At 45.6% G+C, this 19,173-nt stretch overlaps 1 protein-coding gene across 2 annotated transcripts in view; it reads left to right on the forward strand.

Moving 5' to 3' along the window:
* Positions 1 to 14,478: 14,478 nt before the first annotated feature.
* ADGRG1 (adhesion G protein-coupled receptor G1) overlaps positions 14,479 to 19,173 on the forward strand; it is a 56,227-nt gene continuing 51,532 nt past the window's right edge. Inside the window, exon 1 of one of the 2 annotated variants that reach the window (XM_045045688.1) lies at positions 14,479 to 14,858. The gene's annotated coding sequence lies outside the window, so the exon portion shown is untranslated. The remainder of the gene's footprint in view (positions 14,859 to 19,173) is intronic. The other variant, XM_045045693.1, reaches the window with a different exon arrangement.

Genomic DNA, 19,173 nt, shown 5'->3' on the forward strand with positions numbered 1-19,173 from the left:
AAGCCAGAGGGAATTTCCACCCTGCAGCCTGATCACGCCCTTCTCTACTCTGTTCCTCCTTTTTGACAAACTCCTCACAGGAGCTCCAAAGGCCCTGGGGGTCTGCCCCTTGCCCTCTTCTCCAGCCCATCACCCACCACTCCTTCCTCATCCTCCTAGCAGCTGCCACACTCAACTCCTTTCAGTTCCTCGAACAGGTTCTTTCTCACCGCCAGGCCTCGGCACAAGCTGTTCTCTTTTCCCAGAACACTGTCCCTCGGTGCTTTCATCCGTGGAAAGATGAGAGCCCAGCCCTGAGATCTCCGCTTTGCACCCTCCCCTGACCTCCTGGAGTCTGGACTAGGAAGCTGGCCCTGCCCTCCAGCATCTAGGCTGGGGTCTTCTCTCGCCTCCACGGCCCCTGCTCTCTCCCCTTAGCAGTAGTTATTTCTCTGTCTCCTGGTCTGTCTCAGCTTCCAGATTGAGAGCAGTTGGGGGGACAGGTACTATGCCTCATTCACTCCTTCATTTATTATATGTCCATCACGTAATTGTGAGGCACAATCCAGACACTGTGCAGGTTGCTGACGGTGGCATATAATAAGCCATTTAACAAATGAATAGGATATCATTAGTGGGAACTCATGCGATTAGAAAAATAAAGGAGGGAGAGGGGATACAGAGGCCGGGGCTCGGGTTTCAGCAGAGGGGGTTGGAGAATGAATCCAGAGGTGCTGGGGTGGGTAGGAGAGAGTCAGAGAGCTGGCCTGATTGGCTGGTTGCCTGGGGAGCCCCAAGGCCAGAGTCCTCTAGAGGTTTTGCCACATGGTGACAGTGATCTTTGGATCTAGGGATGGGGAAGATGGGAACTTGTATCTGTTGTGACGAAAAACTCGAAAGGGGGGCTGGTGAGGTGGTCCCAGGTTGGGAAGCCCTCGGCTCTTGGCAGGAGCAAAAGTAAACTCAAGGCGGAGGAAAGCTTCCCTCAGGTGGGCCAGGAGGACCCCTGCAGAGTAAGACTCGCTGATGAGCTAAAATTCAAACCCTACCAAGTCACAAGAAGACAAGTTACCATGAGTGACAGCAGAGACAGGAAGCACCACACGAGTCCCCTAGGGTCAGAATACAGAGTGGCCACGTATGACATGTTTAAAAAATAGTTACACAGAGGAGGTTAAGCATCTGACTTCGGCTCAGGTCACCATCTCACAGTTTATGACTTCGAACCCCACGTCGGGCTCTGTGCTGACAGCTCAGAGCCTGGAGCCTGCTTCGGAGTCTGTGTCTCCTTCTCTCTCTGCCCCTCCCCTGCTCATGCTCTGTCTCTCTCTGAAAAACAAATAAACATTAAAAAAAAGAAAAGATGAACATATAAACAAAGAAAGGTGAAGAGAGAGAGATTTGGGGGAAGAACATATGGAAATTCCAGGAGTGAAAGACATAATTTCAAAATCAAAAATTTAATCAACGGTAAACAGTTGAGTAGAGAATTTGTGGACCAGAAGTTGCACATAATGAATTCAGGAGGTGGATAATATGAATGGGAGATTAAGAGATACAGAGAATTGAATGAGAAGATCTTATATACTGGAGCCCCCCAAGTAGAAGGAAAAGGGAATGGAAGAAAAGCAGCATTTGAAGACATTAATGGCTGTAAATTTTCTAGAAGCAGTGAAAAACAGATCCACAGAACCAGGAAGCTCAAAGTATCTCAAGCATAATAAACAAAAAGAAATGTAAGGGTTACAGACATTTTATTGGAACCACAGAATGCCAGACGCAGAGAGATGTTGAACGCAGTGGGAGAGAAAGGACAAATCATCTCCAAAGGGATGACAGAACGTGAGCTGACTTCTCAACAACCACAACAGAAGTGAAAACGCTGGAGAAGATGGCAGAACAGCATGGAAGTTGGGTTTTTTGTTTGTTTGTTTGTTTTTGCGTCTCGCGTCCATGAAATATAGCCAGACCAAGACTAAACCATCCTGCACACCTAGAAAACTGATCTGAGGATTAACATAACAATCTGCACAACCTGAACCACAGAACTCAGCAGGTACATGGCGCGGAGAGGTGAACTGGGGGAGAGAGAAGCCATGGAGGGTAGGGAGTTGTTTTTGCTTGCAGAGAGAGGACGGAGACAGGGGAGGAGAATACGGGAAAAGCACCCCTCCCCAAAAGCAGCTGGAGAGAAAGTGGAAAAGTGGAAACAGCTGCAGGGACTGAACTAAAAAGAAGGGAGAAAGGAGAGGGTTTCAATTCCACTAAGACTCTGTAACAGGGGGAGCGCAGAGTCGGAAACTCCGCAGCTGATACCTGGCGGTGCTCTGGTGGGAAGGGCGAGTCCCCAGGAGCAGAGTGAAGTCTGGGCGGTCCTCGGGCCACATGGGGAGTGGTGGTTCCCCTGCTGGCAGGACATCGGGTAGAGGCTGTGTGGCCCCCGCCCCCACAGGCAAAGGTGTCAGCGGACCCCGGAGAACAACCACATTCGCTGGTGCTGGAACAAGGTCATTGGGGGTGAAGCCTGGTGCCAGATGCGTGTTGTGATTTGCCACAACCCCTGAAACGCTGCTGCCACGCGATTGCGTGGACTTTTTCTGGGGCGGGCTGGCACCCGGCCGCAGTCTGGGCATCAGCTGCAGCAGCACAGTCCCTCGAACGTTCCTGGGTGTGGCCAGCACCCGGCCACTGCTCGGTGAGACCCTCCCGCGGAGGAGCGGAGCAGGCCAAACACAGTCCCTCAGAAGTAAGGGGTCGGGAAACACAGACTCATCTGAGGTAAAACTCAGGAGGGAGGTGTTGCCTGGCAGCCTGATGGCTCACGGACAGTGAAAAAGCGGGGAGTGGACGAAAGCTGAAGACAGAGGACGGGTGAGCAATTGCTGATCGGGAAGACCAGAGTTCTGATACTAGAGACTGGGTAGCTGGGTGACGCCATTTTCGCTGCTCCTGCGCATGCGCATACGCACCTACGAGCACCACAACAATCCTTCCCAATAAGCTAAGCAGCGCCATCTAGTGGAGAATGGAGCCAATACACTAAGCCCGGCCCAACTGGGACAACCTCACTCTTCAGGAATACAAGTCTCTCCACCTGCTGAGTTTACAGACCGTAAAGTGCTTCATAGTTTGACTTCTAGGGGAAAACGATGTAATATCAATTGTATTTCAGTCTGTGTCCTTGTCCATCCATTCAATTTTTTTTTCTTTTCTCTTTTTCGTTTCTTTTATTTTCCTTGAATACAGAAAGAGAAAAAATTTATTTTTATTTTCAATTTTTATTAAAAACATTTTTCTTTATTTTTTCTACTATATTTTTTTACTTTTTTGTAAATTTCTCAAATTCTATTTTACTTCCATCATTTCATTTTATTCTATTGCAATGTGTTCATTTTTTTTCAAATTTTCAAATATTTTCCTTTTTCTTCTTTTTCTTTCTTCCCCTTTTTCTCTAATCTATCAAGCTCCTTTCAACAACCAGAGCAAAGCACACATAGGATATAGCATCATTTATTTGATTTTGTGTGTGTTGTTGTTTTTAATTAAAAAAATTTTTTTTCTTAACGTTTACTTATTTTTGAGACAGAGAGAGACAGAGCATGAACAGGGGAGGGGCAGACAGAGAGGGAGACACAGAATCTGAAACAGGCTCCAGGCTCTGAGCTGTCAGCACAGAGCCTGACGCGGGACTCGAACTCACGGACCGTGAGATCATTATCTGAGCCGAAGTCGGATGCTTAACCGACAGAGCCACCCAGGCGCCCCTTTAATTTTTTAATTTTATTTTTTTACCTTATTACTTCCTTTTCTCCCTTCAAAATGACAAAACAAAGGAATTCACCCCAAAAGAAAGAGCATGAATAAATGACAGCCAGGGATTTAATCAACACAGATACAAGCAAGATGTCTGAACCAGAATTTAGAAGCACGATAGGAAGAATACTAGCTGGAGTCAAAAACAGATTAGAATCCCTCTCTGTGGAGATAAAAGAAGTAAAAGCTAGCCAGGATGAAATTAAAAAATGCTATAACTGAGCTGCAATCTTGAATGGATGCCATGGCAGCAAGGATGGATGAGGCAGAACAGAGAATCAGCGATCTAGAGGACGAACTTATGGAGAATAATGAAGCAGAAAAAAAGAGGGAGACTAAGGCAAAAGAGCACGATTTAAAAATTAGAGAAATCAGTGACTCATTAAAAAGGAACAACATCAGAATCATAGGTGTCCCAGAAGTTGAAGAGAGAGAAAAAGGGGTAAAAGTGTTATGTGAGCAAATCATAGCTGAAAACTTTCCTAACCTGGGGAAAGACACATACACCAAAATCCAGAAAGCACATTCATCTAATGTTGAATCCCATTAGATTCAACAAAAACTATCAACAAGGCATATCATAGTCAAATTCACAAAATACTCAGGCAAGGAAAAAATCTTGAAAGCAGCAAGGGAAAAAAGTCCTTAACCTACAACGGAAGACAAACCAGGTTTGCAGCAGACCTATCCACAGAAACTTGGCAGGCCAGGACAGAGTGCCAGGATATATTTAATGTGCTGAATAAGAAAAATATGCAGCCAAGAATTCTTTACCTAGCAAGGTTGTCATTCAAAACAGAAGGAGAGATTAAAAGTTTCCCAGACAAAAAAAAAAAAAAAAGAAGAGTTTATGACCACTAAACCAGCCCTGCAAGAAATTTTAAGGGGGACTCTCTGAGGGGAGAAAAGATGGACAAAAAAAAAAAAGACTAAAAACAACAAACATTAGAAAGGACCAGAGAACACCACCAGAAACTCCAACTCTACAAGCAACATAATGGCAATAAACTCCTATCTTTCAGTACTCACTCTAAACGTCAATGGACTAAATGCTCCAATCAAAAGACATAGGATAACAGAACTGATAAGAAAACAAGATCCATCTATACGCTGTTAACAAGAGACCCACTTTAGACCTAAAGACACCTTAAGATTGAAAGTAAGGGGATGGAGAACCATCTGCCATGCTAATGGTCAAACAAAAGAAAGCCGGAGTAGCCATACTTATATCAGACAATCTAGACTTTTAAAATAAAGACTGTAACAAGAGATGAAGAAGGGCATTATATCATACTTGAGGGGTCTATCCACCAAGAAGACCTAACAATTGTAAACATTTATGCTCCACATGTGGAATAACCCAAATATATAAATCAATTAATCACAGACATAAAGAAACTCACTGATAATAATACCATAATAGTAGTGGACCTCAACATCCCACTTACAACAATGGACAGATCATCTAATCAGAAAAATCAACAAGGAAACAATGGCTTTGAATGACAACTGGACCAGATGGACTTAACAGATATATTCAAAACATTTCATTCTAAAGCAGCAGAATATACATTCTTCTCCAATGCACATGAAACGTTCTCCAGAATAGATCACATACTGGGACACAAATAAGCCCTCAACAAGTACAAAAAGATTGAGATCATACCATGCATATTTTCAGACCACAATGCTGTGAAACTCGAAATCAACCACAAGAAAAAATTTGGAAAGATAACAAATACTTGGAGACTAAAGACCATCCCACTAAAGAATGAATGGACTAACCAAGAAATTAAAGAGGAAACTAAAAAGTACATGGAAGCCAATGAAAATGATAACACCACAGCCCAAAACCTCTGGGACACAGCAAAGGCGGTCATAAGAGGGAAGTATATAGCAATCCAGGCCTTCCTAAAGAAGGAAGAAAGGTCTCAGATACACAGCCTAACCTTACACTTTAAAGAGCTGGGAAAAGAACAGCAAATAAAACCTCAAACCAGCAGAAGACAGGAAATGATAAAGATTAGAGCAGAAATCAATGCTATCGAAACAAAACAAAACAAAACAACAAAAAAGAAACAAACCCAGTAGACCAGATCAATGAAACCAGAAGCTGGTTCTTTGAAAGAATTAACAAAATTGATAAACCACTAGCCAGTTTCATCAAAAAGAAAAAGGAAAGCCCCAAATAAATAAAATCAGGAATGAAAGAGGAGAGATTACAACCACCACAGCAGAAATAAAAATAGTAATCCGAGAATATTATGAGCAATTAAACACCAATAAAATGGGAAATCTGGAAGAAATGGACAAATTCCTGGAAACATATAAGCCACCAAAACTGAAACAGGAAGAAATAGAAAATTTGAACAGACCCATCACCAGTAAAGAAATCGAATTAGTAATCAAAAATCTCCCAAAAAACAAGAGTCCAGGGCCAGATGGCTTTCCAGGGGAATTCTACCAAACATTTAAGGAAGAATTAACACCTATTCTCTTGAAGCTGTTCCAAAAAATAGATATGGAAGGAAAACTTCCAAACTCTTTCTATGAAGCCAGCGTTACCTTGATTCCAAAACCAAAGACCTTACTAAAAAAAGGAGAACTATAGACCAATTTCCCTGATGAACATGGATGCAAAAATCCTCAACAAGATATTAGCCAACTGGATCCAACAATACATTAAAAAAATTATTCACTACGACCAAGTGGAATTTATACCTGGGATGCAGGGCTGGTTCAATATCCACAAAACAATCAATGTGATCAATCACATTAATAAAATAAAGGACAAGAACCACACGATCCTCTCAATAGATACAGAGAAAGCATTTGACAAAATACAGTATCCTTTCTTGATAAAAACACTTAAGAAAGTAGGGATAGAAGGATCATACCTCGAGATCATAAAAGCCATATGTGAAAGACCCAATGCTAATATCATCCTCAATGGGGAAAAACTGACGGCTTTCCCCCTAAGGTCAGGAACAAGACAGGGATGTCCACTCTCAAAACTGTTATTCAACACAGTATTGGAAGTCTTGGGCTCAGCAATCAGACAACACAAAGAAATAAAAGGCAACCAAATCAGCCAGGAGGAGGTCAAACTTTCACTCTTGGCAGATGACAAGATACTTTATATGGAAAACCCACAAGATTCCACCAAAAACCCACTAAGACTGATTCATGAATTCAGCAAAGTTGCAGGATATAAAATCAATGCACAGAAATCGGTTGCATTCCTACACACCAATAATGAAGCAACAGACAGAGAAATCAAGGAATTGATCCCATTGGGGGCAGAGTAAGACCAAGGCTAAAGTGCTCTAAAGACCTTGCACTTGGGAGGAATGGGGGGGTCATCAATATATTGTTTAACATTAGGTATTGTTAATTAAACGTGCATGGTAAAACTTCAAGGATAATGACTAAAAAAATAAAACTGGAATGTATACATTTCATTCCAATAGAGAGGTAAAGGTAGGAAAACAAACACATTGAAAGCTTTTTAAAAGGCTAAGGAAGGAGAAAACAGAAACTAGGCATACCTGGCTGGCTCAGTCAGTACAGTATACGACTCTTGGTTTCAGGGTCATGAGTTCAAGCCCCACATTGGACTAGGGGCCTCTTCAAACCAATAAACAAACAAACAAACAAACAACAACAACAACAAAAAGAGCAGGACTAATAGAAAAGCATAAACAGCTCAAGGCAAAAATGCACGAAAATTGTGAACTGGCATTTCACGAATGATGAACCAGCTACGGTCAGAAAACACAGTGAGAGGCTTACACTCTCTGGTGACCAGGGATCTGGAAATGAAGACCACAATGAGACACTACTTTCTCCCCATTTGACTGGTAAAAAGCCTGATGTCTGGTGCTATTAAATGTTGTCGAGGATGTGGGTCAACAGAAACCGAAAATTGCTGGTAGGAGAGTAAATTGGTTCAAGCACCATAGAAAGACAGTGGGACATTTCTTTGTGAAGATGGACCCTGGCACACCTGTGTCCTAGGAATCCCGCCCCCCCCCCCACCCCTGGATTTGAAGAGGAAGCCTCGCAGGTGCACCTAGAAATACATGCAGCTTGAGGATGTTCATGATAGCACTGCTTACAATTGCAGAAATGCTGCAATAATGTGGGTGAGTCTAAGACATGTGATACTGAGTAAAAAACTCAAGTCTCAGGGACTAGATAGAGTCTGATGCTCTTTTTATAAAGTGTAAAACCAACAAAAGTAAATAATATCCATGCGTGTATCCATACTAAGAGTAAGTGGATGAAACCCACAAAATTCAGGAAGCCTCTGGGGTGCAGAGGTGAGGAGGGAGAAGAGAAGAGGGGGGCTCTGGAATTTGGATTTTATTTGAAGGTAACACAGGACAGGACTTGTTTCCAGGGAGAAGGCTGATGTGATTGTACTGTGTTTTTAATTTTTTTTTTTAACATTTATTCATTTTTGAGAGATGGAGAGAGACTGAGCGTGAGTGGCGGAGAGGCAAAGAGAGGGGGAGACAGAGAATCTGAAGCAGGCTCCAGGCTCTGAGCTGTCAGAGCAGAGCCCGACACGAGGCTTGAACCCGCAAACTGTGAGATCATGACCTGAGCTAAAGTCGGACGCTTAACAGACTGAGCCACCCAGGTGCCCCAAAGTTTTGTTTTTTTTTTTAACACAGGAAGGTAAGTGTAGAGGCAGGGAATTGTCACACCTGTAAATATTCAGGCTTTTCCTTTTCTGAGCCCCATTTTCTCCCTCATAATGGTGAGAGGAAACCTTTACTATGTGTACCAGATGCTCACTATGTGTAATAGCTCATTTAATTTCCCTAACAAGCCAGTGAGGTACGTGGTTATTATCATACTTGTTACATCCATGAGGAAACTAAGCACAGAAAGGTTAAGTGACTCGCCCAAGGTCACACAGCTACTCAGTGCTGAAGCTGAGATCCAAACCAGCCTGTGCTGAACAATGAGGGGATGGAAGTGACCCAACCAGGTGACAAGTCCTGCTGTGGCGGAGGCCGTATGTGTGTGTTCATGCTGTGGTCCCCCCCTGGATACTCAGAAAGTCAACCACAATTATTGCCACAGCAGGGTTTGTCAGAGGGGCAGGGAGCAAGGATGGGGGAATCCCAGACAACCTGGGTTCAAATCCTGGCTCTGCCACTCACTCACTCACTCACTCACTCACTCACTCACTCACCACAGCCCTTGGCCTCTCTGAGACTTAGCTTTCTCACCTGTAAAATGGAGATTGCTCAAGTTGTTACTTCTAGGGGTGAGGTGAGGGATCAGAGAGAAAAAGCTGTGAGTGGCCTGGTCTTAAGTGCTTAAATGTGGGCTGTTACTGGTCACCTGTCCACAGATGTCCTTGACACTCTCTCCAGGCAATCTCTAACAGGGCTGGGCAGATGGCAGGCCCTCCACAGTGTAAGTGAACGCCTGGTCCACCACTGGACACATCACAGATTCTGTGGGCTGTGTCTAAGAACAATTTGATGGGAGCCTCAGCCTAGGAGCCAGGAGGTCAGGGTCTGGGGTGAGGGCGAAGGTGGGCTCCCCAGCTGGCAGGGTATGGCCAGGGTGGCCAAGCCAGGCTCTTGGGTGGTCATTCTTTTTTTTTTTTTTTTTTTTAATGTTTACTGTTTGACTTTTGTGCCTCTTCACATCTTTTTTTGTTTGTTTTTATTTATTTTTGTGAGAGAGAGAGGGGGGGAGGGGCAGAGGGAACCGGGGACAGAAAATCCGAAGTGGGCTCTGCAGGGACAGCAGCGAGCCCAATGCGGGGCTCAAACTTAGGAACCGTGAGATCATGACCTGAGCTGAAGCTGGACACTTAACCAACTGAGTCATCCAGTCTCTGGGATATCTGGGGTGGGCATTCTTATGGCAACCACCAGGGGTCACCGTTGGCCGTGTCTGCCTTTCTCCCTGGTCCCAGCTCCCTCACGTGGCCTGCAGAGGGCAGCAGGGGCAGCCACCTTCCTGCTAGCTGCAGGGTGGGGCATTGGCAAAAAGGGTGCATTTGAAGCCCTGACCTACTTGGCTTCCATACCTCCGTTAAAGAAGAAAATTGGTAAGTCTGCCCATCCAGCTGTGGGTCTGTCTACCTGTCTCTGATCCACCAATCCTTTGTCCCTTTGTCTTCACCCGTCTGTTTGTTCATCCATCTTTCTGTCTGTCCATCCATCCATTTTTTTTCCCTTTATTTTCCATTTGTTCATCTATCCATTCATCTGCCCCCTCATCCAGCCATCCACCGGACCATCTAGCCATCCACCTGTCCTTCATTCATCCGTCTGTCCACCTGTCCATCCTAATGTCTGTGCATCTATTATCATGCTTTCTATTCACCCATGTGCCCCTTCATCCATCCATCCATCCATCCATCCATCCATCCATCCATCCAACATCTGTCCATCTACCCACTGTATATCCCACATGCACTGAGATCTTCTATGGAGCCAGACCTTGCTCAGCCCTGGGTTTCCCCATGAAGGGAGGAGGTACAGTTCCTGCTTCCAGCACCCCCCTGCCAAGCTCACCATCTGGTGGGACAGAAGACAAACCAGGCAGTGATAAAATAGCATGATGTATGTGGACAGACTTGGGGGCTTGGCAAAAATGTCACATTTCATTATTATTAATTTTTAATTCACATTAGACCCTAATACCCCCTTCCCCTGCCTGGGCGGGACATTCAGTTTGTCATTTGTGGAGAAGGCCCTTGAGTTCAATGAAAATCTGGGAGGCTTATGTTGCTCCTAAAAGAAAATGGGGGAAAGACCTTCACCCCTCATCATCACTGCTGGAGCCCTTGTTTTGGAGCCCATGGAATCTCTTCCATCGGCTCTCTCCCTGCCCCTCCCCAGGCTTTCTGGCCCAGGGAAAGCTTTGCTGGACGGAAGCTGACAGGCTGCATCTCAGAGGCACCCCAGGCCTTCCTTCCAGCTGTCCCCAACAGTGGGAGCCTCTGGTCTCTGGCAAGTCCTGGCTTCGTTCCCTCATACCAGGTGCCTGGGTTGCAGGAACACCAGCCTCCCCATGGCCCAGAGCCTGGAGCCTGTGGGCTTGGCTGCTTCCTTAGGCAGGGTGTTGGGGCAGGGTGGGGGTGTAATCCAGCAGGGAGGGAGGCTTCTTGTGAAAGGGGGCTTCTAGCTGAGACCTCAGTCTTGAATAGGGTGGGACCGGAGGAGGGGAAGAGGTGTTTTGGACAAAGGCTTGAGGTTGGGGGGTGGTGAAAAGGGGGGGGGAGAGAGAGAGAGAGAGAGAGAGAGAGAGAGAGAGAGAGAGAGAGAGAGAAGCAAGTGGGTTTAGTGGGCAGGGTGGCAGTGAGAGAGGCAGGAGGGGAACCAGAGGAAGGAGAAGGGGCTCGGTCACGGAGATTGGGCAGCAGGGAGATATTGAAGGCCTCTGACCAGGAGAGTTCTTGATCAAGTGGTGTTTCAAAAAGGTCATTTCAAAAGGGCGGAGACAGGTTGGAGGGACAGCCAGGGAGGAGCAGCTGTCTCCGGTTACCCTTGGGTGGACCCGAGATGATGCTGGGCCTCCCCACTCCCAGTGGTGCTGATACAGGTACAGAGAGGGGGTGAGGCTCTGAGAGGAGTTGCAAGGAGGACCCGCAGGGTAGAAGGCCTGACTGGATGTCGTTTAGGGTTGGGAGGCATCAGAGCTGATACCTGGGGGTCCTGGGTGGTTGGAGCGGCCTGTCTGTAACTGCGGTGGGGCGCACAGGACGGGAGAGCGGGTGGTGTGTGAGGCAGTTTTACTGATTTAATCATTTTTAAACATTACAAAGCACCGTGAATGTAGAGATATACACACAATTTAACAAAAAATGATAAAAGCCTATCCCCATGTAACCACCGCCCCCAGAAACCCCCCGCCCCCTTTCTCCATTACACACCTCCCTGAGAGAGACATCCTGACACTTAAAAGAATCGCTTCCTCACTTGTATTGATAGTTTTACCACCTGTATCTGCATGTCTAAACAATAGTTTGGGTTTTGCCTGTTTGGCAAGTTTATCTAAACAAAAGCCCACAGTCCTTCAACTCACCTGTATTTGTAGAATTCACCCGTGCTGTTTGTTGTGTGTAGTTTGCGTAGATACAGTTTGCGCATGCGTAGATACTGCGCCTGCATGCGTCGGTAGATACAGTTTGCGCATGCGTAGATAGTTTGCGCGTGCTCATTGCTGCAAGTCATGAACCCAGTAGCGTCTTGCTGGGTGCGTTGCTTGCGATTTCCCGCTATTGTAAGGATGCGGGAGCCTTCTCCTACGTAGGTGGTGGCACACGTATGCACGTTTTCCTCCAAGCTATGCATCTAGGAGCGGAATTTCTGGAATACAGGTCACATGTATCTTCAACCCTACTGCGTGATACCGGTGTTCTGAAGTGGTTGAACAAATTTCCCATCCAGCCTGGATGCGCGTTCCCATTGCTCCCAGTGCCACACTTGGCATAGCTAATTTCTGGCCATCTGCTGGGCATGGAGGGATATCTCACTGGTATTACAAGTGTTTCTAAGGCAATTAATGAGATAGGGCACCTCTTCATGCATTGATGGGCCAGTTGGATTTCCTTTTTTTTTTTTTTTTTTTTTTTTTTTAAGTGTTTATTCGAATCTTTTGGCTGCTTTCTACTAGGTTGTCTGTCTTCGTAGTGGATGCCTCTGGTGCCAGTGTCCCTCTGACTTCGGCCACTCTGTGGTGAACAAACCTCCCGCTGTCAGAAGGCCAGCCTTCCCACTTCTACCTCAGGGTCTTCTCCAGCATTGTGGAAAAGACTGGAATGGCAGGATGATAGCTGGAGAGGTAGTTCGGTCTCCCGACCTTCTCGCAAACAAGTCTGGTGCTCCCTAGGGGTTGTGGAGCCCCCACGGCCCTCAGTAGAGACCTGATGATGCCCTTATATTGGGGTGTCTGCTTATCCTGTCTTGCTCATTCCAACCTTCACTCCTACCTCTGGTGTCATCTTCTAGATACACTGTTGCTCAGGTTTACTTCTCATCTTTTTCTTCTTGATCAGTAGGAGATATTTATATATTCCGGACACAACTTCTTTGTCAGTTTTTTTTTTTTTAATTTATTTATTTATTTTGAGGGAGTGAAAGAGAGTCCAAGTGGGGGAGGGCAGAGAGAGAAGGAGAGAGAGAATCCCAAGCAGGCTCTGTGTTGTCAATGCTGAGCCTGATGCAGGGCTCGAACCCACAAACCGTGAGATCATGACCTGAGCTGAAATCAAGAGTCGGATGCTCGACCGACTTGAGCCACCCAGGCGCCCGTCCTTTGTCAGTTATATTATTGCAAATGTATTCTCCCAGTCTGTGATTTGTCTTTTCACTTTTTCCCCTTGTAGTCTTTGGATGAACCGAAATTCTTTAGTTTAATGTAATGAATTACACTTTTCCTGTATGGTTAGTGCTTTTTGTGTTTAAGAACTCCTTCCCAGCTTCAAAGTCAGGAAGACATCTTTCTATATTATTGTCCAGAAGTTTCATAGTTTGTTGCTGCCAGGTCTTTAATTCACCTGCAGTTGGTTTTCGTGACTGGTATGTGTTAAGGTAAAATTTTGTTTTTTTCTCCTGTATGGACACCCAAGTGTCCTAGCACCATTTACTGGAAAGTCAACTCTTTCCACAATGCTCTGAAATGCCACGTCGGTCATAAACCAGGCAGCCACATATGTGTGGGACCGTTGGTGTGTGTACCCCAGTCTGTTTTTTTATGTCCCAATTAAGTTTTAGAATTTTAGCTGGATTTTGCACATTTCTGGTTAGATTTATTTCTAGGTACTTGGTATATTTTGAAATATTATACATGATGGTTGTATTAGTGACCTATTGATATGTAACAAACCACCCCAAAAAGTAGTGGCTACAATAAGAAACATTTATCATCTCCAGTTTTCATGAATCAGGTACCTAGCTGGATGACTCTGGCTTAAGGTCTTTTGTGAAATCGCTATTAATTTGGTGGCTGGGGCTGAATGCTTGACTTGTGGAGGGGATCTATAGGGCTGTCTCACAACATGGCAGCTGGCTTCCCCTGGACAGGAGATTTGAGAGCACCTAAAATGGGATCCACAGACTTTTAATAACCTAATATCAGAAATGACATTGCATGATTTCTGCCACATTCCGTTCAGTCGAAGTGAGTTAACAAATACAGCCCAAAGAAGTGGAGGGATGGCATAAAGGCGTGACTACCAGGAAGCAGACAAATTACCTAGCGTTTCCATGCCTTAGTTTCCAGATCTGCAATATGGGGATGGTCATAATGGTAACTAGCTCATGGAGTTAATAGGAGAACACACAAGTTACTAAATGCAATGTTCTTAAGAGTGTGCCTGGTGTGTACCAAGTGGTATAAAATCTGTTTTAAAAAATGGGATGATAAAAACTGTCTCATGTACCTCTGCAGGTTAACTGAAATCGTGGACACAATATATTTTTTAAATGTTTATTTATTTATTTTGAGTGAGAGAGAGAGAGAGAGTGAGTGAGCAAGCACGAGCGGGGGAGGGGCAGAGAAGGAGGATGAGACAGACAATCCCAAGGAGGTTCCGCACTGTCAGCACGGAGACTGACATGGGGCTGGAACCCACAAACCATGAAATCATGATCTGAGCTGAAATCAAGAGTCAGACACCCAGGCGCCCCATGGACACAATATTGCTGCTGTTTCTGCTCTGTTAATCTAGTGTGATGTCTTCATTTTATAGATGAGAAACTGAGGCCCAGAGAGGGCAGAGCTTCAGCCAAGGCCACCCAGCAGGCCACTGGCCCCCTGACCTGGAAAGCAGCGCTCCAGGGTTCTAGCCCAGCTCTGTCACCAGTGACTGGTTGTGTGACCGTGGCCTGGTCTGTTCTCTCTGGGCCTCGGTTTTCCTGTTGGTGAACCAACAAGGAAGGCTGGTCATTCCTCCACCTGCTCCCAGCTCCATCAGACCAGTGGAGGACACTATGACCGAGCCCCAAGGCTTGTGCTCAGAGGTCTGGGGCTAGCAGTTGCTGAGGTCACCCAAGGACCCACAGGCACTGAGGACGTGCAGTGGAATGGTGAGTGGAAGCTGCCTTCTGGGAATCCACAAGCTTGAGAGCCTGTAGCCTCAAACCAACTGCTACCATACCTAGAGCATTTATGAAGGTGTTACCCACCAGCTGGCCTGCGTAAGCAGTTTCCCACGGGGAGGGGCGGGTGACAGGGCCACGGCTCGGGGTGAGAATTTGCTGCAGCCCTTTAGTTAGGTGGCCTCAGGCAGGCAGGCCTTCTCTGGGCCTCTGAGACTTCGGTCTTGCCTTCCGTGGGTTGAGGCAGGACACCAGGTTTCGGGCCTTGCACTCTGCCTCAAATCAGTCCCTGCCCTTCTCTGGGCCTCAGTCCCCCGTGAAAGAAATGGGATGGGGGACAGCGTAGATAAGGCTCCACCTGACCTGCCCACCAGGCATGTGTGACTGTCCCTCCTAGCATGTGGCCCTGTCTCCACCGGCCGCCACTGCAGGGGAAAGGCAGTGCTGAGTGTGAGCACAGGGACCCCGGCCAGACCACCCTATGGTCTGAGCTCTCCGAGGGTCAGTGCTCCTCACCCGGGCACGGAGAGCAGCACCCACACGGCGGGGCTCACAGGGTTCCCCGGGCCTGGCACAGCGTCCGTGCTCCGTATGACAGGAAGCAATTCCCACCCCACCAGTGCCCCTCCCTGCCTCTGCCAGGCCTCAGGGGCTGGAGTCCATTCCCAGGCCTCTGCAGGCCCCAGGCCTCCATCCCAGAGGGAGTCAGAACTCAGAAGAGGCCTTGGCCCCAGTTCCAGAGCAGGTGCTGGAGTCTCCTTCCCAAAGCCAGGGCTTCCATATCCTGCTGGGCCTCCAGGCCAACCCCCAAATTAGTTATCATTTAGTTAGGGCCCCCAGTCTGCAGGCAGTTAATTGCTCCCATTAGCAAAACAGGAAGACCTTAATGAACAATTAATGGATAAAACTGATGACTTCCAGAGCAACTTCTTTCAACAGAGACTGATTTTATTAACCACTTAGTCACTTGGACAAAGGCTGATATCTGCGGACTTGCATCCTCCAAGATGCTGGGAGGAAATACAGAGTCAGTGCTGTGCCAAGTGGTGTGGTGTGCAAATCCCACCTCATCCAGTCTTATAGTGAAGTACTATTTCTATTTATTTATTTGAGAAGCGGAGAGAGAGGGAGAGAGGGAGAGAGAGAGAGAGAGAGAGGGAGAGAGAGAGAGTGAGAGTGTCCCACGCAGGCTCCACACTGTCAGCACGAAGCTGTGCTCAAGCTCACTGGAAGCGGGCTCGAACTCACAAACCGTGAGATCATGACCTGAGCTGAAGTCAGGTGCTTAACACTCTGAGCCATCAGGTGCCCCCAAAGTCCTATTATTATGCTCATTTTATAGGTGAGGCAGCTGAAGCTCAGAAAGGCTATTCTGTTTCCCAAGGTCACATAACTTAGTACAAATGGATCCCAGTGGGTCTGACTCCAAAGGTATTTTCCCCTTGAGTGGCCTCTCAAACACCAGTTTCCTTTTATGGATGGAAGGCTCCAGAACCTGTAAGCTAAGGGGCTGTTGACCAACTCCCTCATGGCCTTGCAGGGAAGACTTGTTTGGACTCAGGTCTGTTTTCGTAGCAACTCCATTGCTTTAGTGATGAAGGAAGCCCTCAGGACCTCAGACATGCTGAGGCTGGCTGGTCCCCTCCAGGTCCAATCTTCAAGTTCCGGATTTGTCTCTGCTTCTCACTACCTACCTCTTCCTTGTCTGTGGTTCTCCCCACAAGGCAATGATAATGTGGTTTTAGATGGCATAGGAAGATTACATTTTAATTTTCGTTTCATGTATAGCCTTTATTTTATTTTTTAAAAAGATTTTATTTTTAAATCTCTCCACCCAATGTGGGGCTCAAACTTAACAACCCCGAGACCAAGGGTGGCATGCTGTACTGACTGAGCTAGCCAGGCGTCCCTCGTTTTATGCATATCCTTCAATTACAGCATGTGACTCTGGTCACTTAACACAGTGATATTGCACTTTCTTTGAAAATCTATCATTTTGAATTACATTTTCAAAAAAATCAATAGACCTAAAAGAAAACATTAGGTAAATATTTGGCAGATTTGATTTCTAGATTTGGAAAAAAAACAGTGAGAATGAACTTGCCTGCCTGAAGCTGGGGAGACCTGGTCTGGGTTATCCCTTCTCTTCTTAACCAGACAAGTCCAGGGAGCGGTTTGGCAGTTTCAAGAGAGAAGTCCTTTCCCAGAGGGGAAGCTGGCCTTCCTCCTGAGCCATCAGGCTCATGCTGCAGTGAGTTATTTATTTCTCTGCAAATGTTATCAAGATACTACATGCACATAGTTTAAGAAGTATCATGGTTGCCTGGGGGCAGGGATGGAGGGGAGGTTGACTGCAAAGGGGGCAGGAAGGAACTTTCTAGAAAGATGAAGATGCTCTATACTTTGACTTGGGTGTTTGTTGCATGAGTGTACACATTTGTAAGTCATCAGCCTGTACACTTAAAATGTGGAAATCGTATTATAGGTACATAAAGCTGATTTGAAAACAAACTTAAAACCAAAGCCACAAATATTCATTTATGTTGGGGGCCACTAATATTTGTTGCTACGTCTGAGTTCTGAGGGCTGTACTTTGCTGCACTAGAGTATATGCTGGTTCCCATTCAGCTATCATTTCAGCTGCTCCCAAAGCCACCATTTACAGAGTTCTGTCATGCCCCGGTCACAGCAAGGGTGCTTAAAATGTCAGAGAATTACATTTCGCAAAAAGATGTCACAAGTCAGACATGAAGTGATTGATTAACTAATAAATAGTGTTGGGACAACTGGCCCCTCCATTTAGAAGGAAATCAAGTTAGATCCCTGCCTCACACCACACACACACACACACACACACACACACACACACACACACACACACAAAGAGTCCACATAGATTAAAGATGGATGGATTAAATGTTAAAAGAAAATGATAAGAGTATTTGAGAGTATTAGAAGAAAATAGAGGGGTTTTTAAAAATAAAACCCAACCAGAAAAAGTCAAAACATGAAAGTCAAAGATCATAAGGTAACGTTACATTTGACTAAATAATAATGGAAAACTTTCTATGACCAAACACACTAGGAATTTGACTAAAAGGCATGCAGAAAATATTGTCTCATATGTATTAGTAATAGTAGTAGTAGTAGTAAGAGAGAGACAGGGTGCAAGTGAGCAAGGGGCAGAGAGAGAGAGAGAGAAGCAGGACTCACCTGAAGTGGGGTTCGAGCTCACCCGATGTGGGACTCGAGCTCACAAACTGTGAGATTATGACCTGAGCTGAAGTCAGATGCTTAATGACTGAGCTGCCCAGGTGCCTTGCCTCATATGTAATAGAGAATGAGGATTTTAATATGTAAAAAGGTCCTATACATCAGTAAGAAAGTGACAAAAAGCCCAATTAAAAATGGGTAAAGGATATGAACATTTGCATCACACAAGAAGAAATAAAAATGGACGATGAAGTTATGAAATTACATGATTACAATTCACAATTACAGATAGGAACGTTAAGACAATAATGTCACCCTTCTCCAGAGTAGCAAAAGTTAAAAAACATTGAGGGAATGCCTGGGTGGCTCAGTCAGTTAAGCTCCTGACTCTTGGTTTTGACTCAGGTCATGATCTCACAGTTTGTGGGCTCGAGCCCTGCGTCGGGCTCTGTGCTGACATCGTGGAGCCTGCTTGGGATTCTCCCTCTCTCTCTGCCCTTCCCCCTCTCATGCTGTCTCTCTCAAAATAAATAAATAAACTTCAAAAACAAACAAACAAACAAACAAACATTGATACGGTATGGGAAATATTAAAAAATTTTTTAATGTTTATTTATTTTTGAGGCGGGGGAGGGGTAGAGAGAGAGGGAGTCACAGAATGAGAAGCAGGCTCCAGGCTCTGAGCTGTCAGCACAGAACCCAATGCGGGACTCAAACCCACAAACCCCAAGATCATGACCTGGGCTAAAGTCGGGCGCTTAACCAACTGAGCCACCCAGATGCCCCTTAAGATACTACCTTAAAGTATAGCTACTGCAATTTAGCAGCACCTAGAAAAGTTTGAGCTGCCTAAATTCTCTGCAGTTCAACCTGGCAATCTCTCTCTTAGAAATCTATCCATCAGAAACAGCCACCTGTGTGCCCCAAAATATGTGTTAATTACTGGAAAATAGATTTTACTAAAAATTGGAAACGGCCTAAATTTCCTTCAAAAGGGGTTTATGGAAAAATAAATTTTATATTCTGCACAATGGAATTCCTGCAGCAATTAGAAAGAATGAACTAGAACTCTATCTACTGATCTGGAACA

Source organism: Felis catus, chromosome E2 (assembly GCF_018350175.1).
Source record: "Felis catus isolate Fca126 chromosome E2, F.catus_Fca126_mat1.0, whole genome shotgun sequence".
NCBI classification, from domain to species: Eukaryota; Metazoa; Chordata; class Mammalia; order Carnivora; family Felidae; genus Felis; species Felis catus.